This window comes from Pleurodeles waltl, chromosome 10 (assembly GCF_031143425.1).
Source record: "Pleurodeles waltl isolate 20211129_DDA chromosome 10, aPleWal1.hap1.20221129, whole genome shotgun sequence".
Classification (NCBI taxonomy): domain Eukaryota; kingdom Metazoa; phylum Chordata; class Amphibia; order Caudata; family Salamandridae; genus Pleurodeles; species Pleurodeles waltl.
Window position 1 is genome coordinate 283,527,312 of NC_090449.1, and position 13,932 is coordinate 283,541,243.

At 45.9% G+C, this 13,932-nt stretch overlaps 1 protein-coding gene across 1 annotated transcript in view; it reads right to left on the reverse strand.

Moving 5' to 3' along the window:
• The window catches only part of TEKT5 (tektin 5), a 727,209-nt gene that overhangs the window by 308,930 nt on the left and 404,347 nt on the right, over positions 1-13,932 (reverse strand). The gene's annotated exons all lie outside the window — the stretch shown is intronic.

The window sequence follows — 13,932 nt, forward strand, 5'->3', positions numbered from 1 at the left end:
AAGACTCCAGAGATAATCCAAGCAGTAGATGGAAAACTCTTGACTGGAGGCCCAGTAACTCTTCAGACTGTCCCCTTGTCGGTGTTCTGTGATGGGGGAGATCAAAGAACTAAACATGAAGGGAAGCTCATCCTTGATGTTATCCATGCTCTTCAGTATGGAATTCCTTGGCTTACCATGGTTACCTCATCACGATCCTGAGATTAACTGGGCAGAACGGAAAGTCGTATTCTCTTCCACCTTATGTAATGAGAGATGTCTCCAGACGTCTCGAGTCGCCAAACATTGCAACTCCCACATAGCCACTGAGGCGGAGAAAGAAGTAAAGTTGCCCTGGCAGTATTCATTCTGTGAAGATGTGTTCGATGAAAGAGAAGCAGAAACATTGCCTCCTCATAGACCTTATGACTGTCAAATTGATCTAACTCCTTGTGCGATACTCCCTAGTTGTCGTGTGTACGCCTTGTCTGAACATGAAAATAAACACTTACGAAAGTACCCAGACCAATTTTTGGAGAATGGCTTCATCCGCCCTTCCAAGTCTCCTGCAGCCTCTCCTTTGTTTTTTGTCCCCAAGGCTAATGGGGATCTTCAAACCTGTATTGACTATAGGGGTTTGAACAAGATCACAGTCAAGAACAAATATCCCTTGCCTCTGATTCCTGTCTTGTTGGATGAAAAAAGCAAAAATCTACTCTAAGCTCGATTTACGAGGTGCTTACCATTTAGTCAGAATGAGAGAAGGTGACGAATGGAAAACTTCGTTCAAGACAAGATATGGTCTCTTTGAATACACCGTCATGCACTTTGGACTGTGCAATGCTCCAGAAGCATTTCAATTTTTCCTGAATGACGTCCTTAGAGAGTATCTAGACATATTTGCAATAGTTTATGTTGATGAAATTTTTATCTACTCTGACAATGAAGCCGAACATGTGCAACATGTCAAGAAGATTCTCATAGTTATTCGAAAGCATCATCTATATTGCAATCTAACCAAGTGTGAATTTCATGTTACCACAGTTGAGTTTTTAGGGGGTTATCCTTACCCCTCAAGGTATGGTCATGGCAGAAAAGAAAGTACAAGCAGTATCCGACTGGCCCACTCCAAAGACTGTTCAAGACGTACAGTGCTTCCTGGGTTTTGCAAACTTTTATTGCAGGCTTATAAACCATTTTCTCAGACAGTGGCTACTTTTGGTGGCCTACTCTGACAAAAGACGTCAAAACAATGGTCACTAACTGTGAAGTCTGTGCTCGCATCAAGACACGTCATTCAAAACCGAAAGGTTTGTTGCATCCACTCCCAACTCCACTTCGACCTTGGGAAAACATCTCGTTAGAATTCATTACAGGTCTACCAGTTGTTCAACAGCACTCAGTAATCCTTGTGGTGGTAGATAGTCTCACGAAATATGGACATTTCATTGCCTGTAAGAATCTGCCCACCTCCAGTGAACTGGCAACCATCCTTCTGAATAGAGTGGTCCGTTATCACTGGCTGCCGAGAATGATTCCCTCCGATCAAGGATCGCAATTTGCCTCCAACTTCTGGAAAACGTGGCGCAAAACGCTTCAAGTTACATCCACACTATATACTAGCCATCATCCTCAAACAGATGGCCAAACTGAGAGACTGAATCAGACATTGAAACAATACCTGCGTGCTTATGCTGAGAAAGCACTTCATTCCTGGACATCAATGCTCTAGTTAGCTGAACTAGCCTACAATAACTCGTTTCACACCTCCACTGGTGTCACACCCTTTTTTGGCTTGTTTGGCTACCATCCTGATACCTTGCCAATCACGATTCCTCAAGAAAGTTCTCTTACACCAGCTGTGTCGGAAACTATCCAACAACTCCATCAAACCCAGAAACTGATTCAACAGCATCTAGAAAAAGCTAAACAAAAATACAATAAGCACTCCGGCAAGAAACCTTGTGAAGGACCTCAGTATCAACCAGGTGATAAAGTGTGGCTTTCTTCAAGACATATATTTACTTCAAGAAAAAGCACGTTTAATCCCAAATTCATAGGTCTTTACACTGTCCTCCAGCAAATTAATCCAGTGACCTATAAACTGCAGTTGCCTCAGTCACTACGTATTTATCCCGTATTCCATACTTCCCTCCTGAAAAAAGCAGTCCAGAAGGTACGCTCCCAACCAGCTCAAGTTCTAGTACAGGGGGAATGGAATACAAAGTTAAACAGGTGTTGGATTCCAAACTTAGAGGTCGTAACCTGTGGCATGTGATCTCTTAGAAAGGTTACGGTCCTGAAAGCAACTCATGGGTCTCCGCATCTGACATTCATGCTCAACGACTAATGAGACATTTTCATCGTCTTAACCCAGGCAAACCAGGCCCAAGAGCGTGTTTGGAAGAGGGTAGTACTGTCAAAATCAGGACAGTGCGCGCTCTACGGGCGACAAAAACACAAAAACCCAGTCTTTATGCAAGAGCATAATTCATGCATTGTGTTTATATGCAGTATGTTAACCTTTTGCATTGCAGAGTTTGACCTTGAATAACACTATTAATGATGTTTGCAATAACTGTCCATTTGCAAGGTATTTCTGCAGGCTTAATGAGTGTGTTAGGGTGTGGTCCCTTTCTAGGACCTTCTAGAAGCTGTCCCTGCAGCATGACCGGGTGTGGTTTGTGCGCTGGGCTTGACTCTATATAAGGGAGCCAGCCCAGCTCCACGTGCTCACTATTCAGAGGGCACGGTGCAGAGCAGCAGCAACTTCCTGAGCTCCTCTCCCAGAGGCCTACCTTGATTTTCCAGGCCTGCCCTCATAATATTGGTGATCCTTGAACAGGGCGGTAAGGCGGAGGTCGGGCTGGGCCCCGACCCCCGTTCTCAAAGACATTTGAGTTTTTGGGCCTAGTTGTGAAACTTTCTGTGTGTGTGAGTGTGAATTTATGGCATTTGCATATTCATATTCGAATCGGCAGAGTGCGCGATTCATTTCTATCATGTAAACCTTGGCATTCAGATCGGCAACAGTGTGCGCGGTCATTTCATGGCATTTGCATATTTATGTTCGAAACGGCAGAGTGCGCGATTCATTTCTCTCATGTAAACCTTGGCATTCAGAACGGCAACAGTTGCGCGATCATTTCATGGCATTTGCATATTCTTGTTCGAATCGGCAGAGTGCGCGATTCATTTCTCTCATGTAAACCTTGGCATTCAGATCGGCAACAGTGTGCGTGATCATTTCATGGCATTTGCATATTCTTGTTCGAATCGGCAGAGTGCGCGATTCATTTCTCTCATGTAAACCTTGGCATTCAGATCGGCAACAGTGTGCGCGATTCATTTCTATCATGTAAACCTTGGCATTCAGATTGGCAACAGTGTGAGTGATCATTTCGTGGCATTTGCATATTTTTGTTCGAATCGGCAGAGTGCACGATTCATTCCTCTCATGTAATCCTTGGCATTCAGATCGGCAACAGTGTACGCGATCATTTCATGGCATTTGCATATTCTTGTTTGAATTGGCAACAGTGTGCGCGATTCAACCCTGGCATAAAATGATTGGCTCTTAGATCGGCGGTGTGCACAATCATTTCATGACATTGAAAACTTTGGTGTGCCGTGTTTGTTGAGGTGCACACATTTATCCCGAGCTTTTGGATTTCTTTGAAAATGCTTAATTCAAAGTGCGACATTCTTTGTGCATATTAAGTTCCTAGTACAGTTCCTGTTGTTTCCAGGGAATGTTCAGATAGCTTTTGTCCTCATGTAAAAATGCAATGTTTATTCTGAAACATTATTCAAGAAGGTTCTTGTTTTCTAGACAGTATGTGGTATTTCATGAAAAGCTCATATGAAACATTGTATTAACCCATTCTTGATTTTTCCAGGTACCTAGATTTCTTGAGGTCTAGTTATAGTCATTTCTTAGGTTATCCATGATTACAGTATAAGAACTCTTTGAACCATAGTCTATTGAAAGTCAATGTGATTATATCTTGATATTGTGTTATTTAACCTCTTGCTTCCTACAGGTCTCCTTCCCAGCTGTTCCCTACCTAATCCCCTTTTCCCCACTTGGACTCTCTCAGGCTCTGTGGTATATCTATGGGAGCTTTGGAGCTGTCTGGTGGTGGACATGTTGGGAACGTGCGCAGGCCCCGAGGATCTGGTCTTCCTGATAAAAGGGCAAGTCAACAGAGCACATACAACTCCTACTGCATGGGACATACCTCTACAGGAACTAGCTGCAAGGGACACAACCCAAAATGGACACATGCACAGGCAAATGCAAACACAGCTAGCACAACTTAACACACTCCTTGTCTGAAAAAACAAAAATCCAGCTGTCATACATCACATGAATACATAAGCCATACCAGCGGGAGAGGTCTAACACCATACATCCCCATATTGGACAGCACAAAAAGAAATACTTACCATACCAAACAGTACACAATGCCATTACACCACTATTGCATTTACACACACACACATACCCATACATACAACATATACCCATTTCTTGAGGGACTCCAGTGCTACCCACAAACTCACATACTACTAACAATAGCACATGGAGCAGCAAGCAGGCTCAAACACACACAACTGGGGTGTACAACACAAGTCAATCATGTACAACATCACGACTGAAACAGTATTGCAGGACAAATGTATATCCAAAATAACCAACAGTTTGGGAACAGAAAAATATGAAAGTCCAACGGTCATTGGCTAGTCCAAATATATGGTCCCAAAGGCAGGACAGTATTGTGCCAAAACTTGACTCCTAACTGCCAGGGAACCTTCACAGGTAGGGGCATCAAGAGGGCGGGCAGGCATCTCAGGGATTATCCGGGGGTGGAGTGGGAATCGGATTTTGATTATCCGGGGGTGGGTGGGGATCAGATTTGGGAAGGGGTATAGGCTTGGGAGGGTGTTTTTTCTTCTTGGGAGGGGTGGGCTTCTTCTTCAGGGGAGAGTTATGGCTACTTTTGGGGGGTGCATGGGAGGCCTGGGAGCCGCGTGAGGTCCTTCCAGGATGAGGGGAACAGGCCAAAGGTCGGGGTTAGACAAAAAAGGTTTTTTGGACACGCAGGAACGGTCATCAGAAGGGGCTAAGGATTTGGAGGTTGAGGGAGTTCCTGCAAGCTGTGTAGGTGTGGATGTCGTGGGTTTGTGCTTATGGGAAGTATGCTTTTGTGTTGTGGGTGTGTGAGTGTGGGTGTTTGTGTTTGGATGGGACTGGAGGAGGAGGTGCTGGAGGATGTGGGAGTGGTGTGTATGTGTGTGTCTGTTGGGTTGGTGCCTGCGGATTGGCTGGATGTGGTGGATGTATGTGTGTTTGTAGTTGTGGTGTCTGCAGGTGTGGTGCTTGTGGTGGACGTCTGCAGGTCTGTTGGGGTTGTGTCTGGGGGTTTGATGGGTGTACTGGGTGTGCTGTGACTTTTGGTGTTGTGCCTGTCGGTGTGCTTGATGGAGAGTCTGTGATGCTGGGGGTGGTGGGAGTGTCCAGTGAAGTAGGGAGTGTTGTTGCGTCTGTAGGTGGATATTGTTTGTGTGTGTGCCGGTATGTTTTGTGGTGCTTGTGTTTTTGTGAGCTACATTTGGGTGTTGAGGTGGATGTCTACAGAACTGTCTGTGAGCCTTGGGTAGGTAAGGGAAGGGGGGATTTGGATTGGGAAGAGGGAGGTGGAGGAGGAACGGAAGGTGGTGGGGGTGACTGGCTGCCATCGGTGAGGAGGCCAGAGACTGAAAATATCTCCTTAGGCCAGCCATTGCACTATGAATGCCTTCCAGGAATGCATTTGTTCATTGGAGCTGACTTGCCAATCCCCGGATGGCATTCACAATGGCTGACTTACCCACAGAGATACTCCTCAGGAGGTCAATAGCCTCCTCACTGAGGGCAGCAGGGGTAACAAGGGCTGGGGCAGAGGTGCCTGCAGTGGAGAGGCCCAACCGCTTAGGTGAGTGGCACAGCCAACTGGGCGGGGAGCAACAGGAGGGCGGTGGTAGAACAGGGGGTGGCAGACAAAGATGGTACAAGGGGTTGCCTCCATGGGTCCGCCACCACTAGGGAGTGGCCACTGGAGGAGAAATCCGAGGGTGGGTAGGATGGAGATCCGGTCTCATGGAAATCCGGTCTCCCCTTTGGCATTCCCCTTGCCCTGCAGGCTACTAGGTCCTTCTGTGTTGGTGGTGTCTTCACAAGAGGTCCCATGGCCAGTTGCTTCCTCACTTGTCTCAGCCTCGTCTGAACCGCTTACTGGTGCTGATGCTGCAAGAACAGAGAGGATCATCACACGTCCATGATAACACTTGAACCACAACTCTGCTTGACAAACAATACCATTATGTCAAGTAGGCCCCAGCAAAAACCTGCACCTATGTGGCACATACATGTGCTATTTATTACATATGCATGCATGCCATGTAGATTTCTGAAAGCTGCCCACAGGAAAATCAGGATCTCAGACAACTAAAATTGCATGGCTGAAGTCTTGAAACCACAATAACCATACAACCATATAACAGCTAGGAGACCTATTCATCCTGCCCCACATGCTGTCCCACTTGCAGCAGACCTCAGTCAAATAATGTCAACAATATCCCATTGTATAGTCCATTCCCACATATCCCACACAAGGTCATACACAGATCTCCCTGGCACATACATTATGAATCAACAATGAGAAATGATGCCCAACATCCTGCAATGTTGCTTACAAAATTACAATATCATGGAGTAGGTGACACGGAAATACACTGGAAACATATCAACACTGTACACTAGACCAAGTGACATCTGTCCCAACAAAGTCAAGGAGGTAGTATCAAGTCACTAAGTGCACACATGAGGCATTGAAAGGAACACTCTTGAGGTCAGGTTCAAAATGTCAGGGAAAGACTTCGCCAGAATAAAAAAAACAATGAATCAGCAAGCCCCAGTACAGCACTAATGTCAGACACCCATTCCAATGACATCCTCTGAGTGTTTCTGTTGAAGCTATCTGTCCGTTTCATGCTGGAGAGACACAGAGCTTGCAAGGACTAATAGAATGCCCTCACCCTGTGGCCCAATGAGAAGCCGCAACACTATCCAAAGCTTCGACATGGCAACTCTAGAAGAATGACTGTACCCAAACACGTTATGTCAACATCACTGCAAGTCACTACATGATGCAAGCCAACAGTCCGGCCACAATCCTTAACCATTACACATGTGTGCAGTGTACTCTTCCACATGATTCCACATCAAGGGCATAGATATACACAAAGTGGTTACACACTCTGGGCCCACCTGTCATGTCCCTCTTTGCTACTGTAGTTCTACATGACAAATGACATTCCATGGTGCATGTAGTAATTTGTCAGACAAAAAACAATGGTGACACACTCCTAGCTGTGGCACAAGATGAAATTTAAGCCCACTGTAAACGTGCAATTCCACAAACAGTTTGCCATGCACATATGCGAGGGAATTCAGACATCATCCCATCAACATAGGTAGAACATGCATGGAACTGCAGCTTACAAATGCTTCCCAAAGAGAAACGGACACATGCTGACATGTAGGCACAAGGACTGTTGGAAACCATGATGGCACGTAAATCCAGCCAATTGACATTCCCCACATATCCAGGGAAAGTAGTCTGCTATACAAGCAAACAACTAGCCATGTAAGCCAGGTCACATGTATGATGGACACCTACACATCACATACTGCAATGAGGCCCCAGCACCCATCACACACTAAAGATAAGTAGCTTTTTTGTGGCAGATGTCTAAATACACAAATACATAGACACATGGCAGAGTACAGTGATCAATTACCTACTTACCCTTGGGCCTGTAACATGTAGGAGTAGTGGTCTCTTAGATACAAATTAAACCTACTACAACAACAAACAGTACATGAATGATCACTGGACACAGCCATTTGTGCTCCCTGCAAAGCAAGTGGTTTGTGGATTTACCCCAGTTTTGTCCTAGGTCCAAAAGGCTAGGCACACCAGCTTAATACACTTGACTTGTCAACACAAACAATCTCCAATCTACTGTGTGACACATGGCTCTTCCCTCATGATCAGAGGGAGCAGTGAGTACCTCACTCAAACACCTGGCAATGGAAAAGGCAGGAATCTGCTGCATACTCACCCCCTTGTGGCTGCGGTGCTACCCTCAAACACCCATCAAGCTCAGGGTAGGCCACCGCCAGAATGTGGGGCATTAAAGGGGTCATAGTTCAATGAGCCCCCGCCCATGTTGGGAGGACAGTCCCAACGTCTCTGGTCCTCCCACCTCTTGCGACAGTGGGCGCTCCACCGGCTGTGAACCCCAGGTCCACACATTCTTGAGGATGGCTCTCCATATCCCTTTCTTCTGATGGGTGTTGACCTGCATGGATGCAATAGACAAGGCAAGAATTTATGTCCACAGGTCTGCCCAAGTGTGGCACATGCTAGCCACTGAATACATGGACGTGACTTCAAACACTTCCCAATCTACAGACCAACCCACCACCCTGCTCAGGCCCTGCACTGACTAGGTAGATCAACTGACAGCTTGTGGGACATGATCTAGCAATCTGACTGAGATCTGATCAACTATGTGATACATCACACCTCTCTGGCTTCTGAAAAGTACACTCATTAGGCATGAATGCATCAAACCACTCACAATCTGTGAGAATGGTCCTCTGCATACAGTCCCTACAGACAATTGCCAGGGTACAAACTCAAACATTACACATGGGTAACAATGAAGAGACTGGCATGTTGGGTACGGAAAGAGTCTATCCTGCCCATGTGTGAACACGTGCAGATACAACATTCCAATTCAAGGGGCGGGGATCTGTGTGTCTTATCATTAAAATATAACACACTTTTGGACATATGTGTCCATATTACACAGATTGCAGCCAAAACAACATAGGCATGCATTGTCCATTTCCAGCAATGTGACTAAAATACTGACTCGTATCATGGGTTCCCTGGAAACAGCACACAGTTTGCACTTTTGAAATGTAAGAAATACAATGAGCCTGCACAGGACATATGTGACCTGTATGAAGGTGAAAATGAAGCTGTGGGATTAAGACAATTGCCACAGGTCTGAGGCACACGTTGACAATGATGGCAAGTGCACATTATTTGCAGATCGTTAACTCTCACCTAAAACCATTTACATTCTTACCAGAGAAAACAGCCTCATTACTGTAAATGTTGGGATATAGGGAGTGGGCACAGTCCACAGTTGCATAGCAAAAGTAATTTAACACCAGCCTGGACTTGGACCCATACTGTGAGATACATTTGACATACCCTGGTCTCTGCAGGCTGAGCAGACAGAACCTACATGGAACTCCTTTCCCATCACTTCCATGCATGGCAGTACATCATGTGGCCAATAGCAATTTTGGTATGTGGTGTGTGTGTTGCAACATAAAGGACAGAGTGAGTCAGGATATGCCTTCCAAACAGTTTAGCAGATGCAGATGTGGGTTGGAATCTCTGTGGCAAGATACACATTGCTCACTTCACACAAAACTGACACATACAACATGCATACACAGCTCATGCTGTTATGCAAATACATGTTGTCTCACATTGACAACATTCATGAGGTAAGAGATATCCTGGGATGGCTGTAATGTCACCTCAACTATTCATATGAATGCAACAAAAGGTGGATCAGGGAACACTCAATGCACTCACACCATAATGTATTAGAACTCAACATCTGGCACTGAACACAAATACATGCACATTGACTCTCCCATTGATGCCAAACTGACTGCACCTACATGGCCTTGACTTGACATGCTGGCACACATTGGCAGAATCTAGCCCATGAAGAGGGAATATATTGTGAAGTACAGATGAGGCACCTACCTGCTCCTTTGGTGCACCATAGGGCTGTCCATACTGGGGTAGGACCTCAGACACCAACTTTTCCAACTCCTCTTATGAGACGGATGTAGCCCAATCACCTGCTGGATGTGGCATGATTGCTCCTAGAGATGGTACACAGCATCACTGGTAGTGGGCGTTTTCCTGGCAGCAGTGTCAGGAGTCAATCGAGGGATTTTGCAGAACATGACGGCCAGGTCTGCCCCATATGCAGCTGTCACTGCCTGCGGACATAGCCATTGGCCTGCGACCACCACTGGCAACAACATTAGCCTATGGCTTTGTCTGCTGCGGTGGCAACCGCCATGACGACTTCCGCTGGCAGTCACGGATAGTTCCTACTGTGGAGTAGGTCAGGCAGCCACCATTTTAGACACCAGAAATGTGTTATATAGCTCTGAATGATGCGTCACACCTCTGAAAATGGTTGTGTTCGCAGTAATGAGTGCTTGTCTTGTCCTGCCATGTAGTTCCTACTACTCAAACACCATTGTTGTAAATTGCTAGGCACATATGGCAATTTGCATTGGGCACAGCCCCCACCGTGACAAAGGTCATTTCATCAAGCCACAGATCGGGTGAAATTTTTTATGCACAAAATTTTGATTACCTGATACATGATGTGTACACGTGTTGCAAAGCAAGAATGGGTAAAATGTGACTTCTTTGTGATTAGTAGTTGTGATGTGTACTGTGTACCATGTCCACACCTTACTGCATGCCTTGTCACATTTTATCATTGACATGCATCCTGTATTTTGGAAGTGACACATTGGATGATGGCAATACTCATTTATTGTCCTTCGTAGGTACCCAGGGAGGGGGAGGATGTGAAAACCTCTTGTCTATCGTCCACTTCGAGACCCTGGAAGAACGCTACATCATCCAGATCTACCATCTGAATATGCAAACCATTGTGGACCTTGTCGTCAGTTGGAGCCAGATCTAATGCCTGCTATTCGTCATCCAATAAGTCTACCACCCATTGTACAAGCCATGGCAGTGTTGCACTTCCTGGTTACAAGGTCCTTCCAAAATACAGTGGCCCTATCTGCTGGGATGTCCCAGCACATGTTCAGTCTGGTTTTGAAGGATGTACTCTCAGCAGTGCTGAAACACCTGAACAACTATATCCGGTTTCGTCAACGTGAGGATTTCACCCAAGGGAAGGCTGACTTCTATGGTTTGGCACACATCCCAAATATTGTGGGAACCATTGATGGTACACATGTTGCCTTGGTCCCACCGCATGGCAATGAACAAGTGTACTGCAACAGAAAGAGCTTCCATTCCATCAATGTCCAAGTTTTTTCTTTGTTGTTTTCACAGGACTGTGCCCATTTACAGGTTCAGTCCAGGATGCCTTAATTATGCATATGTCCCATTCCATCCCAGGGGACTCTGCATATCCAAATCATCCATGGTTGCTGACGTCGGTGAGGAATCCAACTACGCCAGGGCTAGTCCATTTCAATGATGCCCATGGAAGAACATGGCATGTCGTGGAGTAGGCTTTTGGGGTCCTGAAGGCCAGATTTAGGTGTCTGGACAAGACTGGTGGAGCCCTCTTCTACTCACCCAAAAAAGTGTATAAGATCATTCTGGCCTGCTGCATGCTGTACAACATTGTCCTGCTGAGCAAATACCCTATACATCCCAGATGAGGGGGATCTAGCAGTGCCACCGGGTTGGAATCCTGAAATGCCAAGTGAGGATGACAGTGATGAGGAGGAAGGTAGATCTATCAATCACTACTTTACCTGAGTGTAAGTATATAATGTGATGTGATTACTGTGACTGTATGAGGAACTATAGTTGTTGTGATGTGTGAAGTAGGGTGTTTTTCCAATAGAAAGGGGAACTCATGCTTTGCAGTATACATCCAAGGGTTACTTGCTGAGTCAGATGTGAACATTTCACTACCTTGATTAGGTCATAGGTATGAATTTCCAATCCAAGCTCATTGTATTGTTTTTATCCGGGTACCTTCACCCTGACATCCTCATGTGTGCATTTCAGAGTTGTAACATTGACAGGTATCTGATGCTGTTGGGAAGTGGAAATGGATTGATCCAGGTAATGTTGTTCACAGATTTAGAGTGTATGAGTCCTGTGCCAAACCTGCTTGCACAGTGGGTGGGTGGGTGGAAGTTTGAATTGCACAATACATAGGTTTGATGTAGTGTGTTGGGCCAATTGTCTCATTTGTGTGATCATTAAGATAAGTTGTCATCAAGTGCAATCCATGCATTCTATCTCCACATTGTGTAGGCAGTGTCCTTGTATATGACTTGTATGTAGATGTGTTTCATAATTGCAGGCCACAGTGTCTGTGACACAACACTGACATAGGTTTGTGTCATACCACGAGATGCTTGCTCATTATAATGGGATGGGCCTATGATCATGGACTGTTGTACTGCCCTCTTTCTGTGCCATGGCTCATGTTATGTTGGCAGACCTGGTTTTGGTATGTGATAAGGCTCAAGCTTGTGACAACATCCACAACTCTGTTAACCTATTCTAAGGGACGGGGGTCTGACAAACCCCTGGCTTCTGTGGGGGACTGTACCTTGGTATATCTAGCCTGACTCCCTATGGTTCATCTATTCTTGGCTATGACAGTCCAGACATTTTGCCAGCTGTACAGTGCAATAAAATGTTTGGTGTGACCAGACACTTGTATCAGTGTGCTGTTAGTAATCCTCAGCATGGCGCTCCCTGTGACATATCCATCCTTCCATTACCATCTTGTGTCTTCCTCATGTGCATCACATGGGCTTAAATCTCAACATTTCAAAATGAGGAACAGAAGCAACCAGGCAATGATTTTCTGATAGGTGAGTTTATTGACATTGGTGCAGGAAATAATAATGCCATGCACACAAAAGGAATGCGAGGGGATCAGTCATGGTTGATGTCATCATTTTAGTAGATACCACAACATTTGAAGTCCAAAGCCAGTGTCCTACTATCATGAAAATAGAAAGTGGTTGAGGAACAGCAAATGGAGTCAATCTGTGGCTCACAAGAATTTCCTTCAGGAAGAGGTCACTTGCTGGCAATGGTTGGTGTCTTGCCATCCGATGCCCCTGGATTCTTGGCTGAATATTCAGGCTTGCATAGGGGGTTCTGCTGCTACAGAGCCAGGGGAATCTGAGGTGAGTCCTTTCCCTGACAGGGGTTCCCTTCCAGTGAATGCCACTGATGTTGAAGGGACTGGTGTTACTTGACCAAAGGAAGGGGTGTGGTGTTGCTCATGGTCCCTGATCAGGGTACTGCTGAACTCCCTGAACATCCCTTATAGGGAGACCAGGATGGCGTTGATGGCCTACTACTTTTCCAGTGACTCACGATGGAAGTCCCTCTGCAGCTGCTTCATTGCTCTGAATTCGGTAAGTACCAGGCCCATCACACCTTGGGATTCTAGATAGGCTCCCAAGACTTGGCTGATAGTGTCCTAGCCAGGATCATCCCCAGAGGCCTCATGCCGCTGGCCCACAGCATCCCTCCAATGAACCCTACCCCCACATGCCTGCGTCCTTGCCACAGACAGTCCCCTACCACTGATACCAAGACCATCATTATCATAGTCAGAGATATGTTGTTGTGACTCAGAATCCTGGACTTGGGGGCACAAGATTGTTGTCACTCTCCAAGGAACACAGGTTGTGGGGTCAATGGCTGCCTGCAATGTTGATGGAATTGGGCTGGGAGGAGCCGAAGTGGTCACTGTAAGACTCACTGGTGTCGTCAGACCAGGTTGCCCTGATGGGCCAGAACTCTCCTTAACGTCCAGACATCCAGGAGTGTTGTCCTCACTGAGGGCTTCATCCAAGGGATTAGTCGCAGTCTCTTCAGTGGTCTTGGTGTCCCCAATGACAGCGCGACCTGTTGAAGTGAGAAATACAATATTACAGGTTTATTTTGACATCTACCTCCAATAGTTGACATTGACATTTAGCAAAGGCTGTGTACACATTGGATTAGCAGGTTTTCCTTATGTGACAAGTACACATGGTATAAATTG